Source organism: Bison bison, unplaced genomic scaffold (assembly GCF_000754665.1).
Source record: "Bison bison bison isolate TAMUID 2011002044 unplaced genomic scaffold, Bison_UMD1.0 scf7180017864494, whole genome shotgun sequence".
Lineage (NCBI taxonomy): Eukaryota > Metazoa > Chordata > Mammalia > Artiodactyla > Bovidae > Bison > Bison bison.
The window spans coordinates 1,378,403-1,397,870 of record NW_011495053.1 but is presented as its reverse complement, the minus strand read 5'-3'; positions in this window follow the sequence as shown (position 1 = coordinate 1,397,870).

Here is a 19,468-nt window from a genome sequence, read left to right as displayed (position 1 = left end):
CCTCTGTGTGGGAGCTGCTGTGGTCTTGTTTATGAGTGTATGCGGCCAGGAGGTGAAGTTGGCACTTTAGAGCGATCTCTTCCAAAATCATGTGGCTTAGGTTGGAATCTCAAAGCCCGGATGCAGGCATCTACTTCCAAATGCCCTGTGGGTATTCATTGACCAATACGTCAGCGTATGAAGGGATGAGAATGCCATCATTAGATAGCATTTATAATGAAATTGGAAGTGTAGCCTAAGAAAACAAGGTAGTTATGGAGTCAGGCAGACCTTGGCTTATATTCTAATCTGTGTGACCTTATGAAAAAGTTATTTAACTGCCTTGAGACACTTTTTTCTCAACCATACAAAGTATGTCTAATGCAATTACAGTTTCGACATCAGCCAAATCAGATGTCACATTTGGAATGTCTGGCATACAGTAGGCCTTCCACATTGTCATTTGTCGATACTCAATAAATGACAGCTCCTTTTTTATTTTTAATAATACTAAGGATGCTAATTATAAGGGTGTTGCAGCAACCAGTGACGATCTAGAACAATGATGTGAACCAAAATGAAAGCCCCAAGTGGAGCTGTGGTTTTCCAGCCGTAATTATAATCTGCTGGTGCAATCCTGGCTCTTTCTGTCAGGTGTGGAAAAGGAAAAGACATCTGCAAATAATTGTATTATTCAGATCTCAGGGTTTTTTGTCCATTGAATAGCTGATGGTTTAATGAAGTTTTGACAGTTCCTCTTTCTTCTAAGGCATAGGTAAAACGGAATAAAAGAAAAAAAGCATCCTCCCACTTTCTGACTTTGCATGTGTGCAGTTGAAGCAAAGGGCAGATCGTCCTGCTATTCGCTCCTGGCCTGGTGCAGCCCCAGAATGAAGGGCTTCTCAATGCCTTCCTGATGAGCTGCTCACACCCTTCCCACTGTAAACAGTCTCTGGGAGGTTCACACAGAGTTCATTAGACTTCATTCCAGAGGTGTCGTTCTGATATTTATTCTTTCTGGAATCTCTCACCCGTCTAATTTCTATCCCCCTTCTCATCTCCTGTTCACCTTAGAGTAGACTGTGCCTGATTCTCTGCATTCATTTCTTAGAATGCAAAGATTCCTATGAAGTAGAGATTCAGGAACACAAAGTTGTGGGGCAAAGTTGTCTCTAGCAGGAAGTAAACTTTCCTTTGTGAGCCCTTAGCAACTGTACCAAGAATTGTCAAATCACGGTTCTCCCTGTGGACCTGTTGTTCTATCATCTTTCTTTTTATCGTCTCTCTATATAATCTGTTACCTACCTATCTATGACCTATTTACTATCTATTTGCAATCTATCTATCATGTATCTATTAATACATGTTGATCTATCCTATATCATTAATTTATCATCTGTCATCTATTATCTTTCTATCTTCTGTCTACCTATCTGCTTTCTATCTGTCCATCCATCCACGTACTTATCTATCCATTTATCTATCATCTATTTATCTGTCTATCTGTCTGTCCATCTCTCGCACGTACAATGCCCTAATCATGTCCCTTTTTTACATGGAAGAGTGTGACCTGCTTGTAGTAAGTTGTCAGGACCAGTACTTTCTCCATCCTTTGTACTGAAAAGCCAACACCAAAGCAGGCCCCAAATAATTGCTTGAAAGAATGAATGGTTCCATAAAAATGCAAATTCTGTTCTCCTACCATTGTTCGGTGGCTAACTGTTATTTTTTCCATAGTCATCAGATATACACAATGCATTAGGGGGACTCAGAGACAAGAAAGGAAATGACAATCTCACAGTGGCTTTTCTTTACTGGACTTGAATTAAGTCGCGTGCTGTGCTGTAGAAACGCAGGTTGGAAGGACCGTTTTCTCTTTCATAATCTCACTATGGGAAGCAGAACTCTTCACAGGTGTTGGATTTGTTAGGAGTGGCCCGGGGGCCTGGGTGGAGCTGAGATTCTCAGAAGCCAGGTCTTCAGCACTGGGGTTTCCCTGGTTTAGGAAGGACAAGGACATATAAATCATAGTCCTCAGTGTGATCAGTACTACACAGAGGTAGATGATGAGGGTCTTCATGTGGGGGTGGAAAGATACACTGTTGGGTGGGTGCCTAAGTCAGCAGTTTCTTAATGAGTTTTCATTCATAAAAGTCTCAGGAGACGTCTCATCTCAACGGGACACCAGTGACATTGTTCACTCTGAGGATTTGAGCTGATTGACCTTTTTGAATACATTTAACTACCAGGTAGTAGGTGGGCACTGCATGTTTTTATTCTAAGCCCAGTACTCTGTAAGCATTTTCAGACTTGGTATCAATAGATGTCTTACACTTACGCAACCGTTTTCATCCGTTTCAAGGGTAAGGAAGCAGAGGCAGAGTGTCGTGACTTTTCCATGAGCAGTGTGAGGTGTCCAGTGAGAACTCTGAGTCTGGCGGGCTTGTGTGCCTGACACTTTGCCCCATTACATCACCCAGTCCCTGCCAGTCAGCCCTTGCAGGGCACTTGGCTTTAAAGAGGGATGCTTCAGGTGAGGGGTCTGGAGGAAGGGAGGGTGACAGGACAGGCTGGGGTTTGCCGCACACTCAAGGGAGCAGGAGATGGCGCCGGCAGCAAAGAGCCAGAAGGCTCCTGGGGATTGGACTTACTTCCTCTGAGGTTCCAACTAAAAGCAGGTCAAGTGTCAGGTTACCTGCCTGGACCTCATAGCTGGCTCCTGATGCCATCAAGTAACTGTAGGAAAATCCTTGCGTTCTTCCCCATTCAGACTAAGTGTTGACAATTATGCTATTCTATTTTCTTTTGCCTACACAAAAACCCAGCAAATATCTGACATAATTTTCATTGAAGTTAACAGAAATATATGGAGTGTATTTTTTCCCATAAAATGTTAACTAAGCTTTTAGAATATTAAGTGACCATAGCATAGCTTTCAAAACACTTAAATTAGCTGTGTTTATGTTTGGGAATCAGTTACCTTATGGGATAACTTGTCATGTTGAAAAATCAACTTTGTATAATTTTGTCAAAAAAAAAAAGAAGAATATTTTATTCTTACAAAAATGGGCTGCTTTTGATTCTAACTGGCTTAAACATTTAATATACATTTTTGATAAAAGATTGTTATGTTGAAATTCTCCTTTTTGATCATCCTATACGTAAAACTCTTAAGCATAACATTTGTTATTGTTCACTGTGTTTCAAACAATTGTTTGCGGAAACATACTAAATATGAAAGGACAAGTAAAGTAATATTTGAATAGTTCGTGCCAGTAGATTAAAATTATTTGAGAGGCCTAAACATGAGCTCAGACTATAAACCTTGAACAAAACATCTTTGGGGGAAACACAAGCACCCCGGAGTATAATGCAGTTTTTATGGATCTATAGGTAATTAACACAAATGTGCTCAGTGGAAGTTTTTCAGTAAATCAGGGTGAAAATAATAATCTCATAACTCCTGAAGACTGGCTAGTCAATTTCTCTCAGATACATATTCCTAAAACAGAATGCTTTATTTATTTATTTTAATGTTGCATTTGTTTAAATAATATATTTATTTAAGTAAATTAAAATGAATACAACATTTATTTTCACTGATGAATAAAGCGTTGATATATTTTGAATAAATCTGCCAGGAATCTTCTTAGAACATATTCACCAAGGAAAGGCTGAGGCAGTCCCTAACCACTGTCCCCACTTCCCTGGTTCATATTTAGGAAGTTATTGGAGATAAATGATCCCTTAAAATGAAAAATTCCACAGGCAATGATTGTGAAGTATATCAAAACCTTTAATAAAAAGAAAATATTAAAAAAGAAAACTTTGATGAACTTGGATTTTATGAAGACAGGATCAAAAATACAGAGGATACTGATAAATTTATTGTGCAGCAGAAAAGTAAGAAGATAAAATAATTCCTATTTTTCACAAAGTCATATTTGTAGAGAAGTGTCTTTGCAAATGTAACATTTAAAAATCATTGAAGAGTAAGTCATTAAAAAAAAAAAACCCTAAAATTTAGAGAAAGGAGTTAAGTTTCATTTATATTTAATTACAAAATTTCACCATTTAAAACTATATGCATGAGAGTTAGAACATTAAGGGATTTAAACTTCTGGATTAAATCTAAGAAGAACCTAGGGTTAAACATTTCCTACATAGCCCAGAAATTAAGTTTCTGTATAAAGTATCGAATACTTCGATTTGACACCAGCACGTCATGCTCTATCAAGACATCACTTAAAATAAATTTAGTGGACAGAGTGGCAAAAATGCATTTTACAGACACAGTGATAAAATAAGAACTGGATATGGTGAAATAAAATTAATTACTGGATTCCCCAAATGGTTGCTAGATGGGATCATCAGAGATAAAGTCCTAGTAAATTGATTATCAACCAAAAATATTGGTCACAGAAGTGCACAGTGCATTTTTCAAATTAACATTAAATATATGGGAAGAGATGATGAATCAAATGAAAAAGAAAACTATGAAAGGGACAAGATATATTGAAATATGGTTTCCTCAAACTGAGGAATGTTCTTAAAATATTTGATTGACACATCTAGAAGTTAAAAGCAGTATCATTTATGTATTGCTATTCAGTCACTAAGTCGTGCCCAACTCTGAGACCCTGGGACTGCAGCACACCAGCTGCCCAGTCCTTCATTTCTCCAGGAGTTTGCTCAAACTCATGTCTGCTGAGTTGGTGGTACCATCCAAACCTCTCATCCTCTGTCACCCATTCTCTTGCCCTCAGTCTTTCCCAGCATCAAGATCTTTTCCAGTGAGTCAGCTCTTCGTATCAGGTGGCCAAAGAATTGGAGTTTCAGCTTCAGCATCAGTCCTTCCAGTGAATATTCAGGATTGATTTCCTTTAGAATGGACTGGTTTGATCTCCTTACTGTCCAAAGGACTCTCAAGAGTCTTCTCCAGCACCACAATTCAAAAGCATCAATATAATTTAAACAAATATTAAATTATTCTGATGAAAGCATAGATTTAGGAAATTGTATGTAATTGATTAAATTTGAAATGAAAATTATGGGCAAAGTCTCTAAAGTGTCTTTATATTTTCATCTTTGTATATTGCTCCAAATAAATTTGATCTTGACCCTTCTAATGCCTTTTTTTTCCCTACTAATAGTCTTTTTGAACCAGAACAGGTTACTCGTCTGGTAATCCCCAGCCTAATTATATATGATGTATCTTGATTCAGGCACAGTCCACTTATGTTGACTGTTAACATTTTTTAAGTCCTCCTGAATTCATATAGAATATGAATTTAAAAATATCAGAGGAAATTGAGGGTGAATAGGACAATGAACATAGTTACCTCTTGACTAAAAATAAACTTAGAATTATGATGATTTACAGTATTAGGATTTAAATGACATTTGGATTGTCATTTAGCAAGAATCAAGCTCTGGCCCTGTTTATTAATGGCAGATAATACAATGGACATTTAAGTCATACAGTACCATGCATCAAACAGTTTTATTTTACTTTCCTGGAATATATTGACACACGGTTAAATTTAGGGGATTGCAGCATTCAATTTGGGGGAGGGGGCGGGAAAGCAGATGGAAGTATCTGAAAGCTGCAAATTTTTGATTTCTCTTTGAAGAAAAAGAAAAGAAGGGGAACAGGAAGAGAAAGGATAATTTTAGTAAAAAAATACTTATGACATCTGCCGTTATTGTGTTTTGTAATACTTTTTAATTTACACTGTATTTTTTGAGACACCTTATTCAGTTTGATTTTTTAGAATACCTGAAATAGGCAAGCAAATGTAATTTCCTGCACTTGGCAATGAAGATGTCTGCACTCCTAGCTCTACACAAGCAGTGTGTGCAAATAACAGGAACAGAATTCAGGTGTCATGACTGAGTTTGTTGATCTTTATTCAGTTACGCTCTTCATTCAGTTTCACTCACCTCATTGCTAGAGGGTGGTGGCATCTGTTATGGATATTAGTAAGGATGACATCACTTATGACACCAGAACATCATTATTGCTTGGGATTTAAGCATAACTGATATGGCTCTTTCTTTGAAAAAATTAGTTTCACCATTTCCTCGTTTGCACTCAATTCACTTCACTTGTTCATTCATGTCCGGCTCTTTGCAACCCCATGGGCTACAACACACCAGGCCTCCCAGTCTATCAACAACTCCCAGAGTTTACTCAAACTCATGTCCACTGAGTCAGTGATGCCATCCAACCATCTCATCCTCTGTCATCCCCTTCTCCTCACACCTTCAATCTTTCCCAGCATCAGAGTCTTTTCAAATGAGTCAGTTCTTTTCATCAGGTGGTCAAAGTATTAGAGTTTCAGCTTCAGTCCTTCCAGTGTATATTCAGGACTGATTTCCTTTAGGATGGACTGGTTGGATCTCCTTGCAGTCAAGGGACTCTCACGAGTCTTCTCCAACATCACAGTTCAAAAGCATCAATTCTTTGGTGCTCAGCTTTCTTTATAGTCCAACTCTCACATCCATACATGACTACTAGAAAAACCATAGCCTTGATTAGATGGACCTTTGTTGGTAAAGTAATGTCTCTGCTTTTTAATATGCTGTCTAGGCTGGTCATAACTTTTCTTCCAAGGAGCAAGTGTCTTTTAATTTCATGGCTGCAGTCACCATCTGCAGTGATTTTGGAGCCCCCCAAAATAAAGTCTGTCACTGTTCCCCATCTATTTGCCATGCAGTGATGAGACCAGATGCCATGAGCTTAGTTTTCTGAATGTTGAGCTTGAAGTCAACTTTTTCACTCTCTTGTTTCACTTTCATCAAGAGGCTCTTTAGTTCTTCTTAACTTTCTGCCATAAGGGTGATGTTATCTGCATATCTGAGGTTATTGATATTTCTCCTGGCAATCTTGTGAACTTCTCTACTTTTCTGAATAGCAGGGGCATCAGGAGATAATGTGGGCTTCCCTGGTGGCTCAGCTGGTAAAGAATCCGCCTGTATTTCAGGAAACCCAGTTTTTGTCACTAAGCCAGAAGATCCCCTGGAGAAGGAAATGGCAACCCATGCCAGTATTCTTTTCTGGAAAATTTCATGGACAGAGGAGCCTGGCAGGCCATAGTCCATGGGGTTGCAGAGTCGGACATGACTGAGCAACTGACACACACACAGAAGATAATGTAGGAATTATCGTGATTACCAGGGACACATGGTGATGTTGTATTTGCATATTACACTAAGCGATTCCATGGTGCACTTAGAACATGCACAAAAGAAAGTTGACTATCTATAACATTGCATCGGAGAAGGCAATGGCACCCCACTTCAGCATTCTTGCCTGGAAAATCCCATGGACGGAGGAGCCTGGTGGGCCGCAGTCCATGGGGTCTCTAAGAGTCGGACAAGACTCAGCGACTTCACTTTCACTTTTCACTTTCATGCATTGAAGAAAGAAATGGCAACCCACTCCAGTGTTCTTGCCTGGAGAATCCCAGGGACGGGGGAGCCTGGTGGGCTGCCGTCTATGGGGTCGGCACAGAGTCTGACACAATTGAAGTAACTTAGCAGCAGCAGCAGCAGCAGCAACATTGCATATGTTACGAGTATGTAGTATGAGATTTTTGAAAGTAAGTTGCCATGGAAACACTCAAGAAGTAGTGCCTAAGTGTTTTAAGGGGGAAGTTGTATTTCTTTGTATCTGTTTTATTTTTCAGATCAAGTTTGTTTAATTAATGGATTCTTCAACCAACTGGGTTACATCAGTACATGTTACCAAGCTGTTCTTCAGCAATAATTCCAAACAGAAATATCAAATAATCCTTTATACTTATAAAATGGTTTTGCATCCCTGACGTGACTTGAATGTCACAGTGGCCTGGTTGCAAATGAGAAATGAGGAATCCTGATTCACACAGAGGTCCAACGTCCTGTGAGATGTAACCCTGACCTTAAGTGATCACTCCAGCGTCTTTGTGCACATACAGCAGGGCTCTCATTGTCCGCTTTTCCTCACGGTGTGGAGGAACTGGAGGCGGGCCATCTAAGAGAAATCACACTGAGTTTATGAAGATTGGACTGTTTTACTATTTTTCAGCATTAGGAAAATACAACTTGAGGATAGACAGGTATATATATCTGGGGGTTAAGGAAACATCTCAAATCCTTTTCATATGAAAATAGTAACAATACAAACCCTTCATTTGTACCCACTATATAGAAGGCAGATATTATCCTCATTCTATGGAAGAGCAGACTGAGTCTGAGGTCGTGTAAAAGAAGCAGAAAATAAAATATGTGTCTGCATATCTGATCACAAATCTCTACCCTCCCTCATTCATAAAGTCTGCAGCCACAGGAAGGAATTCACAGAGACACTTGAATGACCAGAACGCCTAGTCTTCAATTATTCTCAATTCAGCTCAATGATTTCAGAGAACTTCTGCCATATTCATTTCATTTTTATACCTTTCTTTAGTTTTTTTTTTTTTTTCCCCCTTAGCTTATCGTCTCTTATTGCATCAGGCTGAAAGGTTAATGACCATTTTCTCATGGTTCTTATATGGGCTTTAGACACCATTGATGGGAAAACTATGAAAAATTAGTGATCATTTAATATCCCCATGGATGTTCTGGTCACTAAATAAGCCCTGTTAGAAAGTGTTTGTTTGACGATATGGGCGTGATTGCTCATTTTCTTTCCATGCTGCTTCTCCATGCTCAAGCTTCTGTGCCCCTCTTGACTGTGCCCTAGCTCCCGAGCCGGCGGTCTGTGCCGAGTCTCTGCTCTGCGTGGTCGGAGCGCTGCTGCCCAACAGGGAATGGCATCCTCCCTATGAATCAGGAGAGGGTGCTGCCTGCGTGCACTGGGTCGGGGGCTGTGCCTCACAGAGGAATGGGAGGAGATCCCCACATGGGTGTTGGCTCCAACCGTCCTCTCTGATGGTTTTCACCGGGCCAAAGATACGAGGCGGGTGGGCATAGGGGTTTTCTTCCAAGAAGGGAAACTTCTGTGATTGGAAACCTAGATGTTGGTGAATAGAGCAATACCATAAGTGTCAAAAATAATGTGTTGGTCAATTAAAAATACTTCCAAATGACACATTTTAGCATAGCTGGTCCTCCATATGTGGAGAAATCCACAGGACAGCGTTCTCCATTCCTTCACGGGTCTTCCGTCGTCCTGCTGGCTCTTCTCCTTGGAGCTTCAGGGGCTGATGGTTCCAGACATTCTGACCCTCAGCATGTGACCCTGCTTTGTGGCAGAGCAGCCTATTGACTACACAAGCCCTTTCAGTTCAATAATCTTATTTGACAGAATTCTACAGGAGCATTTCCAAAGAGTGCACCTATCTGACATATTGAATAAAAAGATCAAGAGGCAGGGGACAGGTCAGATGTCTGTTGACTGAATGCTTGATATTTCAAATGGAAGAGGAGAAAATTTGAAGACAAGTACCAGGATGCAGATGTTCTTCTTATGTGACAGATATAAAAAGTTAAAGAGCCTCCAATTAAAATAAATAAATTTAAATTAAAAACAAGTTGAAGAGTCTAATACAAAGGAATCCAAAGACCCAAGTAACATAAGACAGTACTTACCATATACTATGATATGTTGATGATATGTTGACCATAAACTTGAGAAGTTAATCATGAAATTTACTTTGCTTTTTAAACCTTGCAAGATAATTAGATAATATGAAACCAATTCAGGAGACCCATTTCCATATTAAATAAAAGGACACAGATAAATTCTCCTTTTGGGCCTGAGACATGTTGTCTATATATAAAGAGAGAGGATTTAGTTTCTGTTCATTTTAAAATGTCAAATAAATATTATAGTTCCCCTGGAGAAAGAAATGGCAACCCACTTCAGTATTCTTGCCTGGAGAACCTCATGGGCAGAGGATCCTGGTGGGCTACAGTCTGTGGGGTTGCAAAGAGTCAGACATGTCTGAGTGACTAAGCAAAGTAATAGTTATCAATATTTCTTCCATCAAAAAATAAATCCATCTTTCTTGGGACATGAATGTCAACAATACAATGGAAGTAAATATACTCCAAATGCCATGAACTCTGAAGTGTAGCAGCAGCGTCTAACCCTTTAAGAGCATGCGGTTGTTATCTTGTACTATTCTAACCTTTTATATCTCCTAAACCATTTATTTCTCACATGAAAAGCTGTTGCAGGTAAATAATATCATTTTTACCATTTACAAAGGAGGATTCTGAGACCTGGTCATTAGCTGAATCACAGGTTTTGGAATCAGAAACCTAGTTCCAAACCTTATTCTCACCTTTAACAAACCAAACATTCTTAGTAAATGTCACAGCTCTTGATTCTTACCCTCAAAGAGGGAAACAAACCATACTACATACATCCTGTGGTGAGGCTTAAATGAGATGAAGGTGTTTCTGCTTTGCAAATGATAAAGTGATGTGTAGACACTATTATTAGACTGAGTTAATTTGCACTGGTGGCTGCTTTCTGTATAAGGATTGTTTTGCTAAAAACACTTGAGTATTTATATGTTTTCCTCCTTTCTAATGATATTGCTTCCTTTTACTGGCATTTCCCTCCTAAGCATATGTCATGTGGCCAGATATGCAATTTATTCAAGGAAATATTTATCCATATATGTTTTATTTATATGAAAATAGAAATTAAAATATGAAAGCACATTTATTATACTATATATAGAAAATTAAATGATATACACATGTGATATGAACATGTTTATTACTTACTTTTATTTATGTATGCAAATAGGCATCACTTGTGGCTCAGATGGTAGAGAATCTGTCTGCAATGCAGGAGACCTGGGTTTGATCCTCGGGTTGGGAAGATCCCCTGGAGAATCGGGAATGGCTACCCACTCCAGCATCCTTGCCTGTGAAATCCCATACACAGAGGAATCTGGCGGGCTACAGTCCATGGGGTTGCAAAGAGTCGGACACAACTGAGTGACTAACACTTTCACTTTAATATATGCACATAATAAAATATTTATATATAAATATCTATCCATGCATATTTTCACTTGTATTTCCATATGTATATGTGTGTGTGTTTATGTGTGTGTATATGGAGATTATGACCAAAGTAAAAAATACAGGTGAAAACATTAAAACTCATCATTGTTGCTAAGACTGAATCTAATTTTGAATTCACTGAGTTTTTTGGTAATCAAGATATTACCAAATATCTTATTGTATGGTTTGCTTTATTAAAAATTAATTTAATATTAAAGAAAAATATATATAGTATTTATCTAAATAACATTAAATGACACAACAGGCAGTGTCCAAAACTATTTTTCTGTAGTTTAGCTGTGGCAAATTTTATAAAGGCACTAGCTGGACTTCTTTCTAGAATAAATCATGGGATTATATGAGACAACTGTTAGGAAGTTAGAGTGATTTCCTCTCAATATACATTTAAAAACATTTGCTCAAGAGAACCCATGGTGATATGAAATATTAAGAACTTGTAACTTCCATCTGTCACATAAGTTTGTGAACAGGTTCCAAGAGTTTTAGTTATGTGTTGTATGTGTTTAGCTCAATGTTATGTCCTTACTTGATTATAGTCTATTATGATTCACATATAAAAAATGCTGGTCAGTAAGATGCTGACTGCATGTTATTATGAATGATGCATAATATCCTGATGTGAAATTTAGCTCTTTAACACTATCATTATGGTGGAGGTGACAGGCTAAAATATAGTGTTGAAGCAGATAATATTTTGTGGCTGATTGTTCTAATTTTTTGCCAACACTATATCAAATCATTAACTATTTTCAATCTTCACCAAATGACTCTGTAGCCATAAGCTTCTTGCATTGATTGCAGAATGCAAGAGTCATATTACTCCTGATGATTTATTTCTAATCATATTGCAAGTATATATTTAGGGTGATAGCTGAATTATATTAATTTGGCTATAAACAAATGATGGCATTTAAAATATTGATTGCAACTGCACTCTTTTCATAAATCTGCCTTGTAATTCCATTGATTTTAAGTATGTGATTAAATTGTTTGGTTTGACTCAGAAATTACATTGGGATTCTATGAGAAAACTCAGAAGGTGGAAAATGATAATTTTAAGTTAAGAAATACATGGCACCCATTACTTAAAGCAGTGGTGTTAGGTATATGGTGGGGGACTAGAGTCACAACTGGACGGTTTGGACAAGCTTGATGAGTCACCTCCCTGGGGAGGATCAAGATCCTGCCTCTGAAAACACAAGAATCTCAGTTTCCAGGCAGATCTTTCCATAGGAAAAAATGCACCTTTAAAGAAAATAGCAAAATCTGTAACACCTACAAAAACTCTGGTACATACCTGTGAGAAAAGAATCCTCCCATTTTGTCACTAAACCCAACCCTAGGCTGAATCATAATCAAATGTAGATAGGATACATCTATATGATAGATTTACATATGTGTGTGTATATATATATATATATATATATATGTATATATAATGTATATTTTCCTTGGTGGCTCAGACAGTAAAGAATCTGCTGGCAGTGCAGGAGACCTGGGTTCAGTCCCTGGGTTGGGAAGATCCCCTGGAGGAGGGAATGGCCATTCCATTCACTCCAGTATTCTTGCCAGGAAAATGCCATGGACAGGGGAGCCTGGCAGGCTTATAGTTCGTGGGGTCACAGAGTCAGACATGACTGAGAGACTAACATTTTCACTTCCTAATGTATAATATTATGTGTATAAACACATGTATTTATGTGTGGGCCAAGTGAAGAGGAACCAAAAAGCCTCTTGATGAAAGTGAAAGAGAAGAGTGAAAAAGCTGGCTTAAAGCTCAGCTTTCAGAAAACGAATATCATGGCATCACAGTCCCATCACTTCATGGGAAATAGATGGGGAAACAGTGTCAGACTTTATTTTTGGGGGCTCCAAAATCACTGCAGATGGTGACTGCAGCCATAAAATTAAAAGACACTTACTCCTTGGAAGGAAAGTTATGACCAACCTAGATAGCATATTCAAAAGCAGAGACATTACTTTGCCAACAAAGGTCCGTCTAGTCAAGGCTATGGTTTTTCCAGTGGTCATGTATGGATGTGAGAGTTGGACTGTGAAGAAAGCTGAGCGCTGAAGAAATGATGCTTTTGAACTGTGGTGTTGGAGAAGACTCTTGAGAGTCCCTTGGACTGCAAAGAGGTCCAACCAGTCCATTCTGAAGGAGATCAGCCCTGGGATTTCTTTGGAAGGACTGATGCTAAAGCTGAAACTCCAGTACTTTGGCCACCTCATGCGAAGAGTTGACTCATTGGAAAAGACTCTGATGCTGGGAGGGATTGGGGGCAGGAGGAAAGGGGACGACAGAGGATGAGATGGCTGGATGGCGTCACTGACTTGATGGACATGTGTCTGAGTGAACCCTGGGAGTTGGTGATGGACAGGGAGGCCCCGCGTGCTGCGATTCATCGGTAGCAAAAAGTCAGACACGACTGAGTGACTGAACTGAACTGAACTGAACTGAACTCCTAGGTAGTGGTAGTTATAAAGAACCCACCTGCTAATGCAGCAGACAGAAGAGACACATATTTGATCCTTTGATGAGGAAGATTGTCCTGGAGGAGGGCTGGCAACCCACTCCAGTATTCTTGCCTGGTGAATCCCCATGGACAAAGGAGCCTGGTGGGCTATAGTCCATATGATCACAAACAGTTGGACATGACCAAAGCAGCTTATCACATATGTGTGTATTATGTATTAATATACATATATGATTATGTACAAATATGTGCATAAATATATTTTATTGTTCTGTTGCTCATCTGTGTCTGACTCTGCATAAATATGTATTAACAAATAGATAAGGAGATTACTCCTTCATATAAGGAGAATGCTATTGTATTGAATATTTTAAAAATATATACGTTATATATATATAATATATTCAATATATAAAGTATACGAGCAAGGCACAATACTGTATATCTATTCATAAGTCCTAATGTGTATTTCTCATCTGAGAGCTTCTGAGTCCTCTTTTCTGTGTTATACTGTGGTTTCACTTTTGATTAACTGATGATTGCCTTTTTAAAAAAATTAATTAATTTATTTTAATAAATCACAGCAGGATCCTCTATGACCCACATCCCAGAATATTGGAAATAAAAGCAAAAATAAACAAATGGGAACTAATTAAACTTAAAAGCTTCTGCACAACAAAGGAAACTATAAGCAAGGTGAAAAGACAGCCTTCAGAATGGGAGAAAATAATAGCAAATGAAGCAACTGACAAACAACTAATCTCAAAAATATACAAGCAACTCCTACAGCTCAACTCCAGAAAAATAAATGACCCAATCAAAAAATGGGCCAAAGAACCAAATAGACATTTCTCCAAAGAAGACATACAGATGGCTAACAAACACATGAAAAGATGCTCAACATCACTCATTATCAGAGAAATGCAGATCAAAACCACTGTGAGGTGCCATTTCACACCAGTCAGAATGGCTGCAATCCAAAAGTCTACAAGCAATAAATGCTGGAGAGGGTGTGGAGAAAAGGGAACCCTCTTACACTGTTGGTGGGAATGCAAACTAGTACAGCCACTATGGAGAACAGTGTGGAGATTCCTTAAAAAACTGGAAATAGAACTGCCTTATGACCCAGCAATCCCACTGCTGGGACTACACACCAAGGAAACCAGAATTGAAAGAGACACGTGTACCCCAATGTTCATCGCAACACTGTTTATAATAGCCAGGACATGGAAGCAACCTAGATGTCCATCAGCAGATGAATGGATAAGAAATCTGTGGTACATATACACAATGGAATATTACTCAGCCATTAAAAAGAATACATTTGAATCAGTTCTAATGAGGTGGATGAAACTGGAGCCTATTATACAGAGTGAAGTAAGCCAGAAAGAAAAACACCAATACAGTATACGAATGCATATATATGGAATTTAGAAAGATGGTAACAATAACCCTGTATGCGAGACAGCAAAAGAGACACAGATGTAGAGAACAGTCATTTGGACTCTGGGAGAGGGCGAGGGTGGGATGATTTGGGAGAATGGCATTGAGACATGTATAATATCATATAAGAAATGAATCGCCAGTCCAGGTTTGATGCAGGATACAGTATGCTTGGGGCTGGTGCACTGGGATGACCCAGAGGGATGGTATGGGGTGGGAGGTGGGAGCGGGGTTCAGGATGGAGAATACGTGTACACCCATGGCAGATTCATGTTGATGTATGGCAAAACCAATACAATATTGTAAAGTAATTAGCCTCCAATTAAAATAAATAAGTTTATAATAAACAAAAATACCAGAAACTGCCTTGGTCAGGTAGGCAGTCCAGTAATATTAGTTTAGTTTGATCATTCAAAGCATAAATGTGATAAAAAAATTATTCTGATTTTAACCAAAGAGGGATGTATGTTATAAAAACACAATTTTGAGAAACTATGCTAAAGGTAAACCTGAAAAACAAATCTCAGACTTTAAGAATATTTAGATATCATTTCTACTCCTGATGGTTAATATAAAAAATGCACATATTTCAGAAAATCAAATATAATTTTTGTATAGCAATGTTCATTTCAAAAACTATTACTTAGTAAGTTATTTTCAGAACAAAAGCTCCTGAAGTGTTTTAATTATTTAAAGTGAAACAAGAAGAAAATGTAGTAACAGGATATATATGTCAAATGTGATTGAAATAAATACATTTTAAATCAAAATTTCAAAAAAATTAATTTATTTATTTTAATTGGAGGCTAATTACCTTACAACATTGTAGTGGGTTTTGCCATACATTGACATGAATCAGCTGATGATTGTCTTTTACATGAAGGGAGGGATGTTTGCTGGGGAGAGTTGGGGGAGTAGCAGGAGGCGAGTTATTTCTGAGACTCCTATGCAGCCGCTTCCTCACAGGGCCTCCTCTGCTCAGGCCATCAAGCCTGACTCTGCGATCTCTCCAGCTCCTGCCCACCTTCAGCCCACCTGAAGGTGCTCCCCCGGACTGTGACCTGTAGCTCTTCCCTGGTAGAAGTTCCCATCTTCTTCCCAATGAAACTGCACTGGGAGAACCCCAGGCTCATACAGGCAGGGGACACTGCTCACCCCTGTTTGTCTCACACTGTGTGGGTACAGTCAGAAGGCTCTCCATCCATGTTTGCACTGAAAGAAAAAAAAAAAGAGAGATACCTGTGTTGAGTCTGACTCACCTGAAGAAGCCAGGCAAAGCTTCACACAAACTTGAAGCTCCCTGATCCTACCTTCACTGTCCTTCTAAATCTACCCTCCACTGTTTGCATCTCTGCCCTGTGGGGGTGATTGGCTGGTACTCTTTGCCCTCTAGCTTTATGCATATTATTATTATTATTTTTAAGTAAAGTATGGTTGATGTATAACATTATGTTAGTTTCAGATGTACTGCAAAGTGATTCAGACATGTGTGTGTGTATATATATATATATATATATATGTACATCTGTTGTTTTTGTTTAGTCACTAGGTCACATCCAACTCTTTGTGACCCCCATGGACTGTAGCCCACCAGGCTCCACTGTTCATGGGATTTCCCAGGGGAGAATACTGGCGTGGGTTGCCATTTCCTTCTCCAGGGGATCTTCCCAACCCCGGGATCAAACCTGCATCTTCTGCATTGCAGGAAGTCTTTACCACTGAGCCAGCATGGAAACTGATTAGCTCTGTTAGCTTCATGGTGTTGCGATGCTTTCCTATGAGAGTCCTTCTCACTTCTCCATGTGCAATCTGTCACCTTCCAGGGACTGGCTCAGAGGCCACTTCCCCCATATTTTGGAGGTGGTCTTTCCTGATCTACATAAAGCAGTCGTGGTTTTCTCCAAATCAACTACAGCCCTGTCTTGAGAGACAACACTTTTTGCATTGATGACTTTGAAATTGTCTTAAGTAAAATCCAGGATATGTGTCCTCATCTTTAAAAACTCCCTAAAGGAAAGATTTCAACCTGATGTATCTTCCTTGTACCTAGTATAACCCTGGTGAGAACAATGACTTGGAGCATTTCTATTTCGTAGAGAGGATGTTCAGTTCAGTTCAGTCGCTCTATTGTGTCCGACTCTTTGTGACTGACCAGATGTAAATCATGTGGAGGCTAGCAACTTAATTACCCAGATAATATTAAGTGTGCCTCCTTCTCTTTCATCACAAGTGGTACTGTTATGCCAGAAAGAGTACAGTTGTCCATACTGTTCTACAATATCACTGAATTCCTCTTCTGTTCCCAGAACCCTCAAAAATTGTACTGATGCCACCACCCCATGTTTCCTTCTTTATATATTGTCATAAATCAGCCCTGTAAGCTCCTGTGTCCACAGGCTGGCTGGGACCTCAGGTGGACTGTGGTATCAGGAGGCTGAGTGGGTCAGGGCATAACTTCAAACTGACTGATTTGCAGCTAAATGAAATAGATGGTTAAGTTAGTTGTTCAGATGGTGAGACAACAAAGCTTTGCTTTAACATGTTCGATCCTATTGATCTTCAGATGTCCATCATGGTATCTTCCAGCCCTCAGTGATATTAACCTGGGTGCTATTGATCAAGTCAGACCTCAGGTCAAAACTGAGGCTGCCCAATGGAAGGCTGCATAATCTGCTCCCTGTTCAAGCCATGATTTAGATGGACTTTTAAACCATGTCTATATTAAATAGAAAAATGATTGTCTGTGAAATATAGGATTCATCAGTTCAAGAAATGAACAGATAGGATTATCAAATTATTACTTTATTTAATAAAACATATGGTTGTATGGACTATATTATATTTCTATCAGTTAAGTATGTATTAACTTTATCCACTTTATGATAAGAGTTCCCAAAACTATAATCTGGGGGGTATCTTATTTTAATAAGGGGCTTCCATGGTGACTGAGTTGGTAATGAATCTGCCTGCAATGTGGGAGACCCAGGTTCGGTCCCTGGGTCAGGAAGATCCCCTGAAGTGGGAAATGGCAACCCACTCTAGTATTCTTGCCTGCAGAATCCCATGAACAGAGGAGCCTGGTGAACTGCACTCCATGGGGTCACAAAGAATTGGACATGACTGAGCGACTAACCCTTTATTTTTAGTAAGCTAAAGTTAATAAAGAGGGATTTTGATATTCTCGGACATTTTCTCATTGACGATTTATGTCCTGGGGCAAAAATGCTGAGGGTGTTGGTCTCAGGATCCAGCTGCACGGCTGGGACTCTCTGCTCTGCTCACCCAGGTCCCAAATCTCTGGGTAGCATCCGCTCATAATAGTCACTTCATGATGATTTGTTAAAATTGTGCTTCATTGTATGTATATGTAAACCTATGAAACCAAGTATTTTGTAGATAGACTACATCTAACTTTCCTGCAATTTCCAGGAAGTTCATTGCATATTCCTGGAAATAGACTGAAGTTGTGATGCACATGATGAAAAGTTCTCCTTAAAATTATTTTCTAAAAGTGATTGGTTCTGGAACTTATATCACTTTCCAATTAAAGCTCAGAAATGATTTTATTCAATTGTCTAGTCATTGATTATTTAATCAATAATACATGATAATAAAGAAAGGTTGAAGGCCAAAGAAGAGGGCAGCAGAGAATGAGATGATTAGATAGCATCACTGACTCAATGGACATGAACTTGAGTAAACTCTGGGAGATAGTGGAGGGCAAGATAGCATGGTGTGCTGCAGTCCATGGGGTAGCAAAGAGTCAGACACGATTGAGTGACTGAACAACAATGCTATTATAAACGGTAAAGACATTTAGAGAGGGTGGATCAACCTTCCAAGGGATAAATGTTCAGTTTACACTGTGTTTATGTCACTTAACAGTGATACAAAGCCTGAGAAGACTGCTTGTATACTCTAGAATTGTTTTGTTATATCTGATGAAATCCAGTGACAACTCAGACATTTTCAAGCGACGGTATGATTACTCCAAATGCATTTTCTCAAAGGTTGCATGTCAGGGGTTTATCTGGGCTGTTTTTATCTCGAATTACTGAGGATTCTTGAATTTTAACAGTGTGTCCTTCTCTCCTGAAATGTGTGAAGAAGTTATTATATCTCTGGAGATCCTCACAGAGGCTCAGCAAAGATGCTGGCTAGAGATTTGCACTCTGATGAACAGATTTCTCTAGGGTTTCTGGGAAGAGCCAACACATTCACTGGTGTTTGGTCATTATCATTAAAATAGGAAACAAGTCAGAAAGCTCCTGGTACTTATTTTTAGAAACTCCCTTGCTAGATGCAGAAAGAATACAAAGGATATGGCTTATGTAGATCATAAATTTTTGTCTTAAGATAGGGTTGGTGGCAGTTTTATATTCTTCAAAATTTTTTTCCACAATCTTAGCAAATTTTTTTTCTATAACACCGGCTCTGGATGGGAGTAATTTCTGTATTTACTCTTTAACAGAAAGATGTCTCCTGGCATTTCATGTTTGAATTTTTTTCTTCAAAATACCTTTTTTTTTTTTTTTTTT